This window comes from Macaca nemestrina, chromosome 7 (genome assembly GCF_043159975.1).
Source record: "Macaca nemestrina isolate mMacNem1 chromosome 7, mMacNem.hap1, whole genome shotgun sequence".
Taxonomy (NCBI): Eukaryota; Metazoa; Chordata; class Mammalia; order Primates; family Cercopithecidae; genus Macaca; species Macaca nemestrina.
In genome coordinates this window covers 174,095,399-174,113,615 of record NC_092131.1, presented here as the reverse complement: position 1 = coordinate 174,113,615, position 18,217 = coordinate 174,095,399, and the positions used below count along the sequence as shown (strand labels likewise).

The window sequence follows — 18,217 nt, the reverse complement described above, 5'->3', positions numbered from 1 at the left end:
TTTTGGTAAGGAAAGTTATCAAGAAAAAAGAGTAATTTTATATGAGAAAGAATCTTGCATGGTAAATTATTCTCCTAAAGGAAAATGACTGGTTATTTAAGCAACAGGTTCTTATTACAAGGTTAATCTAGAAAAAGAAAATTGAAAAAAATTTTAAAAAGGAACAGGTACCATAGAACAAGTGTACAGTCCAAGCATGTGACAGATGGTCTATGTAAGTCACGACAAGGCTCGTGAAGGGGAATTTATAAAAGGAATTTTGTATGTAATCAAGTTAGGTATAATTCAAAAGGAATTGTTTATAATAGTCTTTCTAAAGAATGGTCCCCTATATTAAACCAATATTTTCTTAAGGTATCAATTTGCTCTTAATAAAATGACAAGAAATTTTGATTTTCTATTCCATAATCGATTTCTTTTGAAAACTTGTGAGATTCATATCTCAAATGTTCAATTGTTGTCTTGCTGCTATCAGCTTTTTCTCCCTTTGACATGGCCTGGGATAACTCTATCCTTCAGCTTCCTCTCAGCTCCTGTAAATTTTCTTACTTCTAAATGTTGTGGCCTGATGCTAAAATATTTTATCTTAGAGGTCTATAAAAGCAGTGTTTTCCTCCAGGAGAACTTGATTCTAGACTCTTGGGTTGTGGTTCTTTGTTGTTGTTGTTGTTGTTGTTGTTGTTTTGGTGTGTCTAAATTCTGTCATCAGGAAAGCTACCATGCAGCTACTAAGAGTCATCTATTCCCCAGTTCTACTCATAACTGTGTACACACTCTTCCCATGTTTGAATAAACTCAAGCACTTTTTATTATAAGTTGTACTTCCAGATCATCTCAACGGGCTTTCCCCTAAGGAGAGGCAGTCACACTAAAAAAGGTTTTCCTTTGACTTTTTGGTAACTGGCTTAAGAAACAAGATTTTACATTTTATCAAGATAGTTCCTACGTTGCCTTTATAAAGTGCTTAATTGCTTTTTAAAAACCTATGAAATTTGAAAGGAGTAAGATTTTTACACATGTGTAACTTTCTGTATTGCCTTTAAAGTCTTTCAATGATCACTTTGGTTAAATGAATAACTATTGTTTTACAAGGACCTGTAGTTTGCTTTTGATCAAGTATTTTAAGCTTTCTAACATCTTTGACAGACATCTCCAAAATTGAATTCTAAATTAAGTCTCTGACTTATTGCTGGGGCTTATCAAAGCTAAAAAAATTAATCACTGTGAAGTGTATCACCACCTCCAACACCTGAAAAACTTCTTATCAGGTGCTATTAACTAATCTTTGTGGTGTTAAGGTACAAGGAATTGACTCCTGGATACATGTAGCTCCTCTAAAGAAGACAGACTCCTGCCAGCATCTAACATCTAACTCAAGTTAACCAAAGCCTCATCTTTAGACTCAAGCAAAGGCAATAATCGAAGTACACTGCTTTCATGCAACACAGGGATAGGCCTATATTATGGTTTATTCAATAATTTTGCTTCTATCTGAAATAGAAATATATGAAATATATAATTTATTTTGTGCCTTAATAATAAATAATTTAAATGTTTAGTTACCTATAGGCTTCTTTTCCTGTCACTACTGGGTTTGGTAACAAAATGGTGCCAGGCTGAATACAACAGATGAGGGGCACCTTTTTCCTTAAAGCAGGATCTGTCAGTTCTGCTTACAGCACTGAAGCTCACAGACCCTGACTGCTGCCACACCTAGCAGAGCAAATGCCCATCTGTTATTACATATTCCCATACAATATCAGTGTTTTGGCTCTGCTGGCTGCTCATGTCACACATCTTGAACAAGTGTTCCCAATCCTCACATGTTTTTTGACTAAAACAAAAATTAAAATCTAAAAAGAGCACAAGCATGAAAGCCTTTTGAGAATATTAAGATTGATGAAAATGACAATAAATAAAAAATTGAAATACCCTTTTTACAAGCCAATGGCACAAAAATATTTTCTGATTACAGCACTCAATGTATACATTCTCTAAGTGGTATTTTTTATATCTCTGAGAACTAAAACCAAATTTAATAAGCACTCATCAAAAATAAGAAAATAATATCTAATAGAATAGGTGATCTGTACAAAGACATGTCATGTATACATTTATGGAAGTCAGATGGAAGGAATTATGGAGTCCAGCCATTGTCTAAATCTTTGTGTAAGGAGAAAGTAAGGCAACATCATGAAGTTCACACCTGCACGATTAAGAAGTGGTTGCTCCTTGTAATCAGACGTGAAGTGTTACTATACTGCTACAAAAATCAATACCTTGTTAACCTTTCTCATGTACAGAAACTGAGCCACATAACGGAAACTTTCACACATCTTTTTAAGCATGAGAATCTGAGTCAATTTTGCCTTGTGGCTTCCAGAACAGTTTCTGTCCTCCTCCTTTTCATCCAGAGATATTTCAGAGAAAATTTGCAGAAAAACAAAAAACAGAGAACGTGTAACATCAGTCTTTTCTAATAAAAGTGATATTCACATTAAATTTAGGAAAGAGAAATATGAGAAAAGATTAAAATAATTAAAAGTGTTCATTGAAAAATAATTGTGAATCCATTTTTGAAATAGAGGAATAAACACCTTAAATATACAACACAAAAATTAAAATATGGTTTTAGATGATGCTTATGAGAGTAAAAAAAGAAAAATATTATACTCAGGTGTTAAACACATTTAACAACAAATCATATCAAAATCAGGATAAATATTACAATGCAAGAAATACAGTCTTAAGGTGTCATTGGTCGGCCTTCAAAATCAGTATTGAACAAACTCAGCCTTATTCAAAACTGAATTCCTCACCTCACCAACAGAAAGGGCAGGCAGCTGCTGTCCTTGCACATGGAGACCCCATACAGTGGCTCTGAGCTCAGAGGCTCCCATGTGGCTCTGACTTTGGTGGGCACGGTCTGGAGGAGAAGGAACCTGTCACAGAGTCGTCTACACCAGTGCAGGAGGTTACTATGGCTGCATCTCAAGGTTTTCAACACTACTGGCTGTTGTTGAAAGTATTTATACATAAAGTGGGGAGTGGTGTTGGGGGATTGTCCAAGATTCACAAGGATATTAAGGGAATCAAGAGTTTACAGCAACAATTTAAGTTCTAAACCAGCCAGGTGCGGTGGCTCATGCTTGTAATCCCAGCACCTCAGGAGGCTGAGATGGGCGGATTGCTTGAACTCAGGAGCTCGAGATCAGCCTGCGCAACAAGCCGAAACCCCATCTCTACAAAAAATACAAAAAAAAATTTAACTGGGCAGAGTTGTACACCTGTGGTCCTAGCTACTTGGGAAAGTGAGGTGGGAGGACTGCTTGAGCCCAGAAGTCGAGGCTCCAGTGAGCCAAGACCTTGCCACTGCACTCTAGCCCAGGTGTAAGAGCGAGATCCTGTCTCAAAAAAAATTAACATTTAATTTTTTTTAAAAAAGTTCTAAACCTACAGCTTTATTCAAGGTACAGCTGAAAGTACTGGTGTAGGTGCAAGGCATGCAGGTTGTTACATTTTTTACTTCATTATGGAAAAGCACTGTGGTTAAAAGAAGAGGCTCTGGGCCAGGCACAGTGGCTTACATCTGCAATCTTAGCACCCTGGTAGACAAAGTAGGGAGGATTGCTTGTGGCTAAGAGTTCTACACTAGCATGGGAAACATAGGAAGACCTGGTCTCTACCAAAAAAAAAAAAAATTAATTAACCAGGCATGGTGGCTTGTGCCTGTAGTCCTAGCTATTCAGGAGGATGAGAGGGGAGGATCATTTGATCCCAGTAGTTCAAACACAGAGTCTCCTCTATGATTGAGTCACTGTACCCTAGCTGGACAACAGGACAAAATCCTCTCTCTCTCTTAAAAAAGAAAAAATACAAAAGAATCTTTGGAGAGAAAATTATTGTCCTAAATAGACTCTCTTAATCATAAGACAGTGTAGGCTGTGTGTGGTGACTCACACTTGTAATCCCATCACTTTGGGAGGCCGAGGTGGGCAGATCACCTGAGGTCAGGAGTTCAAGACCAGCCTAGCCAATATGGTGAAACTCCATCTCTACTAAAAATACAAAAGAATTAGCCAGGTGTGTGCCGCATACCTATAATCCCAGTTACTCGAGAGGCTGAGGCACAAGAATCGCTTGAACCCAGGAGGCGGAGGTTGCCGTGATCCATGATTGCGTCATAGCACTGCAGTCTGGGTGACAGAGTGAGACTCTGTATCAAAAAAAAAAAAGAAAAAAAGATAATAATAAGACTGTGAAATTTGCACAAAGATAGAAGAAACAACCAGTTCCTTAAAAAATAAAAACAGAGCTAGAAAGCAGACATATACATATATAAAAATTAATGTATACATTGATGCATGGGAGAGAGATCAGTTTTTAATAAAATGTTCCAGGAAATTGAATATTCACAGGGAACAACCAAGATACGACCTTTGACCTCACATACACACAAAATCAATTCTAGTTGGTTCATAGCTTTAAATATAAAAATAATAGAGTATTCAGAACACAATTTAGGAAAATATCTTCATGTCACAGGGTAGGGTGAGCTGTCTAAATAGACCTGAAAATTATTTAGCATGTCAGACAAGACACATTCTACATAGTCGAAGTGAGCAAAGACTGGGGCAGACAGTATCAAACTCAAGGGTCCTTTATACCTTTCCTACAGAAAGCTAAGACTCCAAAATGGAGCACAGGAGTGAAAATCGTGCTAACTTCTTGAGACGTCAGTGTGCACTGTAGGAAATGATATCATATAAAGCATGCAGTATATTATCAAGCCTATACTAACCCCTAAAAATAAATTTTCTAATAAATTGTGAGATATATCATTTCTGTCAAATGTAACAGGTCATTACTTCATACACCAGAATGGAAGAACAAAACCACTAACAAACGAAGAAACTAATACTTTTATCACTTATAAATAAATCACATAGTAATAATATAAATACATTATAATTACTGGAAAAACTATTTTCAATGTGCATACATGTGGATATTTGTCTTGTGTCATTCCTATGATTACATGGGATGGAACATACAAGAAAAACACATTGAAAAGGTTTTCCTAAATTTTCTCTCATTCAGATGTAACTCTCCTGAATCACTCGTCAATTCATCTTGCCCATAATTTTCCCCATATTATTATGACCTGTGCTAATCTGAAGCTTGGTGATGCTGCACTTCTTGTGAGATTCCTATGTTGCTCCTGTGAGCTTATCTTTCCAACCTTCTGAAACCTTCTATGCAAGATATGATGTTAATGATATGACCTGAAAATGTCAATGGAAGGTTTATAGACCAAGCTCATGTATATGTAAATGAGGACAATAACATTATGGTTGCCTTCTCGTCAATAGTGTTTTACATTGTCAAATTTAAGGTGCACCTGTGTTTCATAAACGTGAAAATGTGCCCTCTATGATGAGTGGAATACACTGTCCTCTGTGACTGCCAATTTCTCAGTGTTAGATTATGGTGGCTCATCAACTGTATTCTTATCTGTTATTGAAGGAATATGCTTAAATATTATCACATAAGATCACCAAGTGCATTTACATTCTACGAAGCTATTAGACACATTAGATTTACTACTGGAACACTAGAATTCTTATGTTATGCATGGAAATGTAGTTTTATGAACTGTGGTTTAAGAAATCCACTGAGGAAGAATATGGCAATTATAAAGAGTTACTTGAAAAATTCACTGGAGTGATACCTTTCTAAAGACCTAGAAAAAGCTGTATCTTGAAACTTTCCACTGCAGTCTTAGGAATATGACCAATGATCCTTGTAAGCTTCATTATAAACTCCATTTTTTCAGCTATAATATTTACGTAACTCTTTTTTCTTCATTCCCATTTGCCGTTTTAACCATATGGCTGGAGATCATAGAAATCACTTTATAATTAGTCACTGCAGACGTAGATGCATAATGGTCTTTATAAAATGTTTTAATCCGTCCCCTTGCTACTCTGGTCAGCCTTAATTTGGGTACTTGGATTTGGGGACTGGTTTTGGTGTTCCCTCAGGAATACACTGATAGAAGAAGAAACACATAAAGTATGAATTTCTGTATACCCAAAATTCAGTCAACCTCCTAAACGATGGGAGTTTCTTTATGTGTATGCAGAAACTCACATACAAAAACAAAAACTCACAGAATTTAGGAGGTTGACTGAATTTTCCCCTACAGTTTTAAATTCCAGCAAGGCTAAATTAAATACACATAAAGTCATGTTCTCAAATATCCAAGACATTCTTCCACTGAACTCCAACTTCTAATCAGGTTAGAGTGTGGAGTCCAAGTGTTGGGTATTTGCCTCATGATCTGGTCTAGAATTTGGTTTCTTTTAAATGGCATCTCTTTTAGAATTGTGATGTCCAGGCCAGCCTCTAAGGAACTGTTGGTTTAAGGTAATGTGGGAAATCACAATTTCCATGCAGTTAGAGTGTGTCTGGGAACTCCCTGCTCAGCACTTTGTCATCTGCTTTCTCCACTCACTAGCATCCAACTGCAAAAATCCTGTTGTGTAAAAGATTCACATTCAGGTCTCTGTAAGTAGGGTCTGGCCTAAACCCATTTGTAAGAAACGTTTGTTGTACTCTGCTTACCTGCTACCTTGGTGGCTTTCGGGTTGGCAGTGGGCAACAGAATGCATGGTCCCAAACAATTCCTGATGGAGTCTGTAGAATGAAAAGAACTAAATTAGGACATATTTTTCTGAAAGGTTTGAAGGTACAGTTGTCTTTCGATTACTTGAAGAAGAAATCCCTGTACCAAGAAAACACTATCCTGAATGCAGAAATATGATTTATGTTCCCTGTCACTGAAATTTCTAATTCTTGGCTTCTAATATCTGAGTCATATCTCCCAAAAATGCTTCAATGGGATCCTGAATATACACTGCTCAGTGATGTCTGCACATGGGGCTTTCTGGATATGTGAAGGAAAGGCAGCTTTTTCTGAACAAGTGGTTGCTGACACTCCAACTGGTGACTGGGTAACAGAGAAGGAGAAAAAGGATGACAGTCCGTAGAGCTTGATGGTGCCTTCCCAAAGCAGGTGCACCTGGGTTTGGAAAGGCGACTAGATTAAAAATGCTCATTTTCTATTCTCTTCCTATGTACCCACTCATCTCTGGAAGCCACAGATTTTTGCTTATGTCTTTGTTTTCTTTTTAAAGATATAATAATTTTAGAAAACAAATTTATTTTGAAATAATTGCAGATTTACAAAAAGATACACAGGTAGAACAGACAGTTTCATATACCCTTCAGCTAACTAAAATGTTACTATTACAACTATAGTATATTCATGAAAACTAAGAATTTCACTGTGTTTCAAAACTATTAACTGATCTACAGACTTCCTTCATATTTTACCAGAATTTCTAATAATGATACATTTATCTGTTCCAAGACCTAATCTAGAATACCACATTGCAATTATTGTCAGGTATATTACTTAAGACTTGGTGCATAATAGACTACTATACATCTTAGTGGTTCAAAACCACACACATATTACTCACAGTTTCTCTGGGTCTTCAGTCCAGATGTAGGTGATGGCCCAGGCTAAGGCTCAGCTGGGGAAGGGTCTCCTTCCAAGCTCATGTAACTATTCTTAGGATTAACCTCTCTGACCTCATCAAGAAGAATTCATCAGTGAATTATTGTAATCATTTAAACAACTAATACTAATTTATTACAAATTATTCCAAAAAAGTGGAGAAAACATGATTTCCCATTGTATACTGAGTTAGTTTACCCTGATACTGCAGCCAGACAAAGACATTTCAAATAGGGAAAATGAAGAACAATATACCTTATGAATACAGGGCAAAAATCATCAAGGAAATTTTAGTAAAACAAACCAGAAACATGTAAAAAGTATTGTATACTATATCAAGGGTATTTACCTCAGGAAAGCAAAATGTGGTTCAACATACAACTAGTGCTATGCACTGTATTCATATACTAAAGAAGAAAAACCACATAATCATCTCAGAAGATGCATAGGCACTTGAGAATTCTCCAACTCCCTATGAGAAAAATATGCAGCAAATGAGGCAGTTAAGGGAACTGTCTCCCTTTTAAAGGGGATCCATGAAAACCTACTCTATCATCATAAGTTATCTGAAACGTTCACTAATTTTTCAAGATTAGAAACAAGACACGGATTTCCACTCTTGACACTTGTTTTCAACATTGTACTAGAGGATACAGACATGGCAGTTAGTCTAGAAAAGTAAATATGAGGCTTCCAGTATGGAAAGGAAGTCAAACTCTCTCTGTTGGCATATGACGTGATTTTATGTATAAAACTTCTAAAGGACTCTATTCAAATATGTTTAGAATTTAGAAATGAGTTCAACAAACTTGCAGTATACAAGGTGAATACATAAAATCTTCTGAATTTCTATATGCTAGCAATTAATAATCTAAAACAAAAATCTCAGAATGTTCCATTTGAGATGAAATCAAAAATAAGTTTATCAAATTAAGTGTAAGATATATACACAAAAACTATAGAAAACATTTTGAAAAACAACGGAAAAAAACTTTGACTATTCATTACTTATAAATGTTAATTTTGTTAGGCTGACAATATTTTCCAAATGGATCTATAGATTTAATGCAACCTCTATCAAAATCCCAGGTGACACTTCCTTCCTCTAAATTCACAAAGCTTATCTAAAGTTCATATATAATGCAATAGACCCAGACTAGCCTAAATTATTTTGAGAAAGAAGAAAAAAGGTTGGCATGGGAGATACATACTTCCTGACTTCAAAACTCACTGCAAAGTAATAGCAATCAAGATTTATGGTACTAGTATAAGAATATAGATGTTGATCAATGTAATAGAATATAATGCTCAAAAATGAATACATACATTTATAGTGAAATAATTTTATAATGTCACCAAATAAATTATACATGGATAAATATTTTTAATAAAATATTTCTAAGCAAGTGCATATTCCATGCAAGTCGAACTCCTGCCTCACACTGAAAATGTAAGTGACTCAAAAGGATCATATATCTATATATAATAGCTAAACAGGCCCAAAATGTAGGAAATAACACAGGAATACATCTTCGCGGTCTTAGGTTAAACAATCTTTTCTAAGATATGATGCCGAAAGCAAAAGGGAAGAAGAAAAATCAGGCATATTAAACCTCATTAGAATGTGAAACTTTTGTGATTCACACTGCACCAACAAAAATAAAGACACCCAAAGAATGGGAGCAAATATTTGCAAACAAAAGCAAAAATTGGCAAATGAAACCTAATTAAACTTAAGGGCTTCTGCACAGCAAAAGAAAACTATCTACAGAATGAACAGACAAACTATCTACAGAATGAACAGACAACCTACAGAATGGGAGAAAAGTTTTGCAACCTATGCATATGACCAAAGTCTAATATGCAGCATCTATAAGGAACTTAAACAAATGTTCAAGAAGAAAAAACCAACTCCATAAAAAAAGAGGGCAAAGGACACGAACAGACACTTTCAACAGAAGATATATATGTGGCTAACAATCATATGAAGAAAAGCTCAACCTCACCGATCCTGAAAGAAATGCAATTAAAAATCACAATGTGATACCATCTAACACCAGTCAGAATGGCTATTATTAAATAGTCAAGAAATAGATACTGGCAAGGATGTGGAAAAAGGAATTACTTACACGCCGTCACTGGACGTCTAAATTAGTTCAACCATTGTGGAAGGCAGTGTGGAGACTACAAGAAGACCTAAAAACAGAAATATCATTTAACCCAGCAATCCCATTACTGAGCATATACCCAAAGAAATAAAAAGTGTCCTGTGAAGAAGACACACGCATGCATAGGTTCCTTGCAGCACTATTCACAATAGCAAGAATGTGGAATCAACCTAAATGCCCATCAATGGTGGACTGCATAAAGAAAATGTGGAACATACACACCACGGAATACTATGCAGCCATAAAAAATATCATGTCTTTTACACGAAAATGGATGGAGCTGGAGGCTATTATCCTTACCAAACTAATGCAGGAACAGAAAACCAAATACCAAGTTTTTTCCCTTATAAGTGGGAGGTAAATGACAAGAACATATAAACACACAGTGGGGAACACCACACACTGAGGTTTATCAGAGGGTGGGAGGCGAGAGAGGATCAGAAAAGATAACTAATGGGTACTAGGCTTTAGTACATTGGTGATGAAATAATCTACAACAAACCACCATGACACAAGTTTACCTATGTAACAAATGTGCACATATACCCTGAAACTTAAAAGTTAAATTAAAAAGCAAGTATTTGCAAGTTTTATAGGTGATAATGGTCTATTGTCAATAATATACGGCAACTTCTTAAGAGCTCAAAAATAAAAGGGCATATATCTCCATCAAAAATGGAAATTATTCAAATACCCAATTCTCCATAAAAGCTACAGTCATATCCGAATCACAGGAAAAGACACTCAATGCCTTCTGCCATTATGAGGCAGGAGACTGGCAAGTTGTTTTCTAGTCACAATCCTGCTGTTCAAGATGAGATCTGGTCCAGACAGCATCTAGCGAAGAAACCGGCAAAAGAAGACAAAGGGATCCCTGGTTGTCCTCACTGCTCACCGGCATGAGACATTCCCTCCAGCGCCATGACTGTTTACAAATTCCATGCCAACAACCAGGAATTTACCACCTCTTTCCATGGCAACAACCCAGAAGTTACTGCTCCTGTCCTGGAAAGTTCTGAATCACCTGCCCATTAAGTTTCATTGGTCCACCCCTCAACTTCCATGTAATTGAAAGTAGTTTTACCTTAGTGTAAAGATAGTTGATAAGAACCCATAGGTTACCAACTGATGCAACGCCTATGAGTTAGCCCTGCTCTTAAAGGAGCAGTACTGTTCAATAAAAGACTGCCATCTATCACCACTGGCTTGCCCATAAATACTTTCCTGGGCAAAGCCAAGAACCCTGCCAGTTGAAACCCCAAATTTGGGGCTCACCTGTCCTGCAACAATAGGGGATGCGAAGTCTAAAAAACATGATATATACTTCAAAAATCTAAAAGGTATATTGCTATGTGAAAAAATACAAGCTGGAAAAGGCAAAATACTGTGTAATTCTACCTATATGACTCTCTGGAAAAGGAAAAAAGTATAGTGATAGCAAAGAGTCTGGTGGTAACAGGGGGCTTGGGAGAGAGAAATGTGGAATCAGTGAAATACAGGAGGTTTCTTTGGGGTAGTGAAATCACTCTCTCTGATACTGTATTGGTGGATACATAATAATGTTTTCTGAATCCTGAAGAACTTTATAACACAAAGAGTGTACTAAATAATGCAAACATAAAACCTTATTTAGTAGGTAGAGGGTTTCCAAGGAAGAATGTCCCCAAAAATAATATAACTATGTAATGAATGTATGGAACAACCTCACTAAAGAAAGTGGGGGAAAGCAATGGACCTAAGTAACTTGGGTAATAAGTGGACATGCTGAGGCTAAAAGCCAACGTATTTATCCCTAAGTGCTGTACTTTACTTGGTAAAATTGTTTCCCATTGGGGTATAAGTTACCTGTTCTAAAACCACTTTGCATGTATGTTCAGGCAGTATGATTAAGAGACCAGCATCAACTTCTTCACAGGGAGAGTAAGAGACTACATACATCATTCATGTGGTGCTGGATTAGATCATATGGTATTGGAAACATTAGCAGAAACTACACAATTATACAGTTAGCCTGGAGCACCTAGTAGTGGTTAAAGAAAAGAAAATGCTGAACAACAACAAAACCAACCAACCATACAACACTGAACCTTAATTATGTGGGTATTTCAAAATTATACCAGGGACAACTAAAAAACCTTCCAATAGCCAACCATGCAACAATTTGAGCAATCAAATAAATTAGCATATGTAAAGTATAAAATAAAAATCCATGTTTACATGATGATATAAATAATTTATGTAAAAATGAATAAATATGTAATAGAATACACACATGTCTATGGTTGAGGGTTCAAATAAATTTGTAGACATTCTGCCAATAAGAAGGTAGATCATGCATCCCCACATTTTTTTTTTTTTTGTTTGAGATAGAGTCTGGAGTCTCGCCCTGTTGCACAGGCTGGAGTGCAGTGGCATGATCTGAGCTCACCTCAACCTCTGCCTTCCAGGTTCAAGTGATTCTCCTGCCTCAGCCTCCCGAGTAGCTGGGAGTACACGCACGTGCACTGTGCCTAGCTAATTTTTGTATTTTTAGAGGTTTCGCCATGTTGGCCAGGCTGGTCTCAAACTCCTGACCTCAGGTGATCCACCTGCCTTAGCCTCCCACAGTGTTGGGATTACAGGCATGAGCCATCGTGCTTGGCCCATGACTCCCCACTTCTTAAATGTGTGTTGTGTTAGTGACTTTGTTCTGAAACATTCCATGGGGAAAAGGAAAAATAATAATAATTTCACACTGTGTGATAATTTCATAAAAATGACTTCATCTAGGTGATCAAATTAACATTAGTAATGATAAAGCCTGTTGAGAGCCTGTGTCCTTGGTATGATGTGAGGAGAATGGCACCTTTCCTCTGTCATCTTCCTCTCCCAAACCCACAAATCTAGTCTTATCATGAAAAAAACCTCAGAGAAATCCCACATTAGGAATGTCAATGTAATCAAAAACTAGAAAATTCTAAGAAAGTGTGACAGTCAGAGAAGTCTAAGGAGACATGATACCCAACCGTGCTGAGGTATCCTGGGTGAGATCCTGGAACAGAAATTAAACATTAAGTGAAACATAAGAAAATCTGAATCAAGTATAAAGAGTAGTTAATGATACTGTTTAAAATTGGTTAATTGTGACAAATGTCCTACATTAAGAAGTTAATAAAAAGAGCAACTGTAGTGGGATATGTGGAAAATCTATGTACTACATTTAAAACAATTCTGTAAACCCCAAACAATTGTTAAATGTATAAGGCTTCTTTTTATTTAAAGTCACTGCTGACCTTATAAAATAGAACATGAGCAATGTGTTCATGGCCGTTAACGGATCTCCTGAGCTTAATCATGTTCCTTAATCACTGAAGGTCGCTATGACTGTGAAATTATTTGCTATCCTCTAATTGGTGTTATATTTATCTCTGTTTATATTTCTAATATCCATAATGTTTAGTTCTTCTTGTCTTCAAACTTAGATGACAGTTGTTTAATGTATACATGTCCCTAATTTAATCATGACAAATCATGAGACAAATCCATATTGTGGGAAATCTTACAAAATACAAAATATCTGACCTGTACATTTCAAAAGGGTCAAGGTCAAGAAAAATAAGTGGAGACTATGAAACTTGCAGACTGGAGAAGACCTAATGTGTCAGTTAGACCCTACAACGGTGCCCAGTGATCCTCACCTGCAAGAAATACCTTTGCTTTGTTGAGTTGCTTCCTCGTGTCTCAGGTGACCAGCACATGTGAACTCAACTTTTTTCCAACTCAGAGCTCTCCTAGACAGTGGCTGCCTTGGTGGGAATGGAGTGGACACAGGTCCAACAAGTGCCACAAGGGTGTCTGACAGTGTAAACAAATATCCTGTGAGAAGGATGCTGCGTCAAAGACTTATGCTTCGGGGTATCCAACAGGATAAATAAGTATCCCATTGAGAGGCACACTGTAAACATCCAGGACCCAGTTTCCAGCAGAGTGCTGCTCTCTGAAGACAGAAAATTCTGTTACCTTGAGACTTTTTGGCTTAATTTTAGAAATATAAGCAGAGATTATTCTAAGTTGCTTTCCAAATCTGATTCTTCATCCAGATCAACGACATATTTATCTCTTTCTCCCTCCCCTTTTATCCTTCGTATCCCATGAATGAGGATCATATGAATCTCACTGTAAGCAGGGAATGGAGATGCACGTGCATTGCAGTTTTCATGGAATGCTTTGCTCTGACCACTTGTTACTTCTCAGCTCCACTTGTTGATACTTAGAAAATGAAACAGGCTTTGGTGTTCCCCAAAGAGTGAACTGAATGAAGAAGAAACTCACACAGTGTATAATTTAGAATGTTGACCATATTTGCACTGAGAGTTTCAGCTTCTACTAGGGCTTAAATGAGTGAACAGGAAGCCCTAATCTCCAGTAGAGGAGTCATACACCCTTTATTCAGACTAGAGGGCGGAGACAGCGTTGGGTTCTTGCCTAAGGACATGGTCAGATGATGGGGTGATTTCAGTGGCATCTTTCTGAGAATTCTGGTGGCCAATCCAGACTCAATACAAATCCTATTTTCCAGGCTACCATAGTAATGTTTGCCAGCTTAGTGCTCAGCACTGTGTCCTCTGTGCCTGGGACATCATGGTAGCAGAGTTTCATGTCTATCACTTTTCCAGTCTTAACCCTGAGCACTCAGAGCTCATCGACCATCTTGCCACCTAGAGATGAGTCTGTCCTTCTACAATCTACCTCTCTCTCCTTCCTGGCCTGCCTGCCAGTTGGTGATTTTTTTTTTCCCTCAAGAATTTATCCATGGATGATCTTCACAGTACACATCATAATAGACCAGATGTGTGCATTGAAATGAAGAGGAAAATGGGATTGTACAAGTTACTTACTTTATAGAAACTCCTGTTATAATGAAATAAAAAGAGCAAACCTCCATGACTTAAGATCGCCAATGTAAATGAAACGGTTCTTTCCTATGGGGTGAACTGTAAGATTAGAGGCGTATGAAGGTTTACTGAATTATAATGCCCCAAATAATAGCACCTGAATTACTGCTACAAACTTCCCAGAAGTGACAAATATGGTCAAGGTCAGCTGCGTCTCTCACTCTAGGTCTCCAGGACCCAGGAGTTTGTTTTCTCGCTGAAGCTATGAATATGGTGTGGAGAATGTAGCCCATGGTCACGGTCTGAAAACGCAAGAGTCTTGACTTTGCAGATGTCCTTGGGAGCGTAGTATGCAGTCCCATGGCTTAGTATGCTTTGTGGGCATGGCTTCCGGAACATCCCTGGTGCTCCTCTAGAAAGTGGTGTGGCCTGTGAACAGGGAGCTGTGTTGGGGAAGAGGGGACAGTCCCCCTGCTGTGGGGATCTTTGTTTAGCCAGCACATTTGCAGTCAGCACTCACCTTGTGTCCATCTCTTAGATCACAGGAAGGTGGGCTGGGGTATGTTGTACTTGCTGTTTGTTCCTTTTTTCTATTAGGCTATTTCCACCTCTGCATAACACACACTGTATCACTAACATGCCTCACCTTCATACATCTGATGTCCAAAGGTTCATTTCCACATCTTTTTGAGCAGGAATTAATCTACAGCTCCATGATTATAAACTTTTTTCATATCTAGTTAACTTTCTTCCATGATAATGTCTACTCTGTGGCTTTTGGGCTTGTCACTTGAAATGGTTTCATTGTGTCCCCACCCAAATCTCACCTGAAATTGTAATAATCCCCATGTGTCAAGGGCAGGGCCAGGTAAAGAAAATGGAATCATGGGAACAGTTTTCCCCATACTCTTCTCATGGTAGTAAATAAGTCTCACAAGATTTGATGGTTTTATAAATGGGAGTTCCCCTGCACAAGTTCTCCTGTCTGCCATTATGTAGGATGTGACTTTGCTCCTCATTCTCCTTCTGCCATGATGGTGAGGCCTCCCAGACCATGTGAAACTGTGAGCCAATTAAACCTCTTTCCTTTATAAATTACCCAGTCTTAAGTATGTCTTTATTAGCATCATGAGAACAGATTAACGTACCAAAGGACAATACAGATCCATGACGTGAGTGTCAAGAGAATGTGTGGTCCCATAAATTCATGATGGAGTCTGCATGACGAAGAAAACTGAATTATCACAGTGTTTTCTCAAAGGCTTAAGGCATCGTATTCTTTCAAAACTTGGGGAAAAAAAGGAATCTGTACTAAGAAAACACGCTTAATGCAGAAATATATATGTTCCCCATCACTGGTGCTTCTCAATCTTCTCTTCTAATGTCTGGAAGTCATGTCTTCTAAAATGTCTTTATACTGAGATCCTACAAAGACACTGCCAGAAAGTGCCTGCAAACAGGGCCTTCTAACATATGTGAGAAAGGCATCTTTCCTTGGAAAAGTGGTTACGAACACAGGAATTGGTAACTGGATAATGGTCTGATCGGAAGAAGAAAATGGATGAGTGTCCCTGGAGCCTGACGGTGTCTTTCTGAAGCAGGTGCCCTGCGTAGGAATGGGGTATAATAAGGCAAGCTACTTTGCCATAGTCTCCCTACATCTCCATTCATCCTCTGATCTTTGGCTTTACTGTGGTTTAAATCTGTCTTTGTTATTGCTGTTTTATTTTTTGGTACCTGAATATTACATTTTAAGAAATGTTTTTATCATAGTTTTAGTTTTACAGAAAGTAGTAAAGATAATAGAGTTTCATATATCCTACAGCTTCCTGAAATGTGAACACCTTATATCACCATAGCATATTTATGAAAACTCAGAAATTGACAGTGGTACAAAACTATTAACTGAAATAGATTTTCTTCATATTTTACCAGGTTTTCCACTAATGTCATTTTTCTGTTCAAGGATCTAATCGAAGATACCACATTACATTTACTGTCAGGCATATTACCGATTGATCGTTGTATAACATATTACTACACAGTTCAGACTTTCAAACCCAGCCCTACATAGTACTTACAGTTTCTCTGGGTCAGATACCTGGCAGAGAGTTCAAGGGAAGGTTCACCTGGCAAAGGATCCCCTTCCAAGCTCCTAGAATTCTTGTAAGGATTCAGTTTCTGTCCAGGTCAAGATGACTTCACTGCTGTGTTATTCAAGCCTTTCAGCATTAATAACAATCAATAAAATCAGACGAGTAGAGAACCTTTCCCAACACACTGTATGAAAACAGTGTTCCCTGACACCACAGCTACTCAAAGACATTTCCAGAAAGGAAAATTACAGACCACTATGAAATAGGTAAAAAGTATCAAGGAAGTACTATCAAAATTAACTAGTAACATATAAAAAGGATTATACACTAGGAGCAAAACTATTTATCCTTGCAATGTAAGTTTGGTTAAACATACAAAAACAACTGGTGTTATAAACTATAGTAATAGAATTTTTTAAAAAGACTCATGGTCACCTCTAAAGATGCAGAATAGGTATTTGACAAATTCCAAACCCATTCATGATAAAAGCTCTGGGAAAGTTAGGCATAGAAGAAAACTTGCTAAACCTACAAACAGCATCCACGGAAAACTCACATAACGTAAGGAAAGACACACAAGCCAATAGAATGGAGTTGAGCACGCCAAAATCAATCTTTATATATAGGCCAAACTTATTTTCAAGGTTGAAAAGTTGATTCAAGATGAAAAAATAGTTTCTCGACAAATGTTGCTGGGAGAAATGGATATCCACATGGAAGTTTAACTCTTCCTGTACCATATCTGCATTTGACTCAAAATAGAATACGTGGCTAACTGTAAGAGCTAAAACTAAAAATCCCACAGAAGAGAACACAGGAATAGGTTTTCATGGCCTTATGTGAAACAATGGATTCTAACATGTGACACAAAAGTGCAAGTGACAGAAAAAAAAATAGATGCATTGAACTTCATGTGGATCAATACCTTTTAAGATGCAAAGTGCACCATCAAGACAACTGAAATAATGGAAGAAGATATTCCCAAGTCATATAACTGTTAGAAGACTATTACCCAGAATATAAGAAACGTTCAGGTGTGTACCACCACACCCGGCTAATTTTTGTATTTTTAGTAGAGATGGGGTTTCATCATGTTAGTTAGGCTGGGCTCAAACTCCTGGCCTCAAGTGATCCACCCACCTCAGCTTCCCAAATTGCTGGGATTATAGGCATGAGCCACCGTGCTCAGCCTCATTCTTCTTTATTATTTTCTAAATTTGTATTTCTAAATAATATATTGTTCAGGATTTTTGTCTTCAACATTAGATAAATATGTGAATAAATTAATGTTTAATCTTAGTCAAATGATGAAAAAATATAACAAATCCATATTGTGATACATCCTATGGAACACCTGACAAGTTCTTTTCACTAGGATCAAGGTTAAAAAAATAAGTGAGGACCCAGAAAACTGATACAGATTAGACAGGACCTGATGTGGCAGGTAGGTTCTAAGATGCTTCCCAATGATCCACACCTCTAGATATGCAAAAC

General features: G+C 37.3%; 1 protein-coding gene across 1 annotated transcript in view; it reads right to left on the bottom strand.

Annotated features, from left to right (window-relative positions):
* Positions 1-18,217, bottom strand: part of LOC105499091 (nuclear pore associated protein 1) — a 564,120-nt gene that overhangs the window by 331,990 nt on the left and 213,913 nt on the right. The window contains exons 33-35 of the mRNA XM_071099379.1: positions 9,715-9,781; positions 7,548-7,654; positions 6,628-6,699 (exon numbers count right to left, since the gene is read on the bottom strand). The gene's annotated coding sequence lies outside the window, so the exon portion shown is untranslated. The remainder of the gene's footprint in view (positions 1-6,627; positions 6,700-7,547; positions 7,655-9,714; positions 9,782-18,217) is intronic.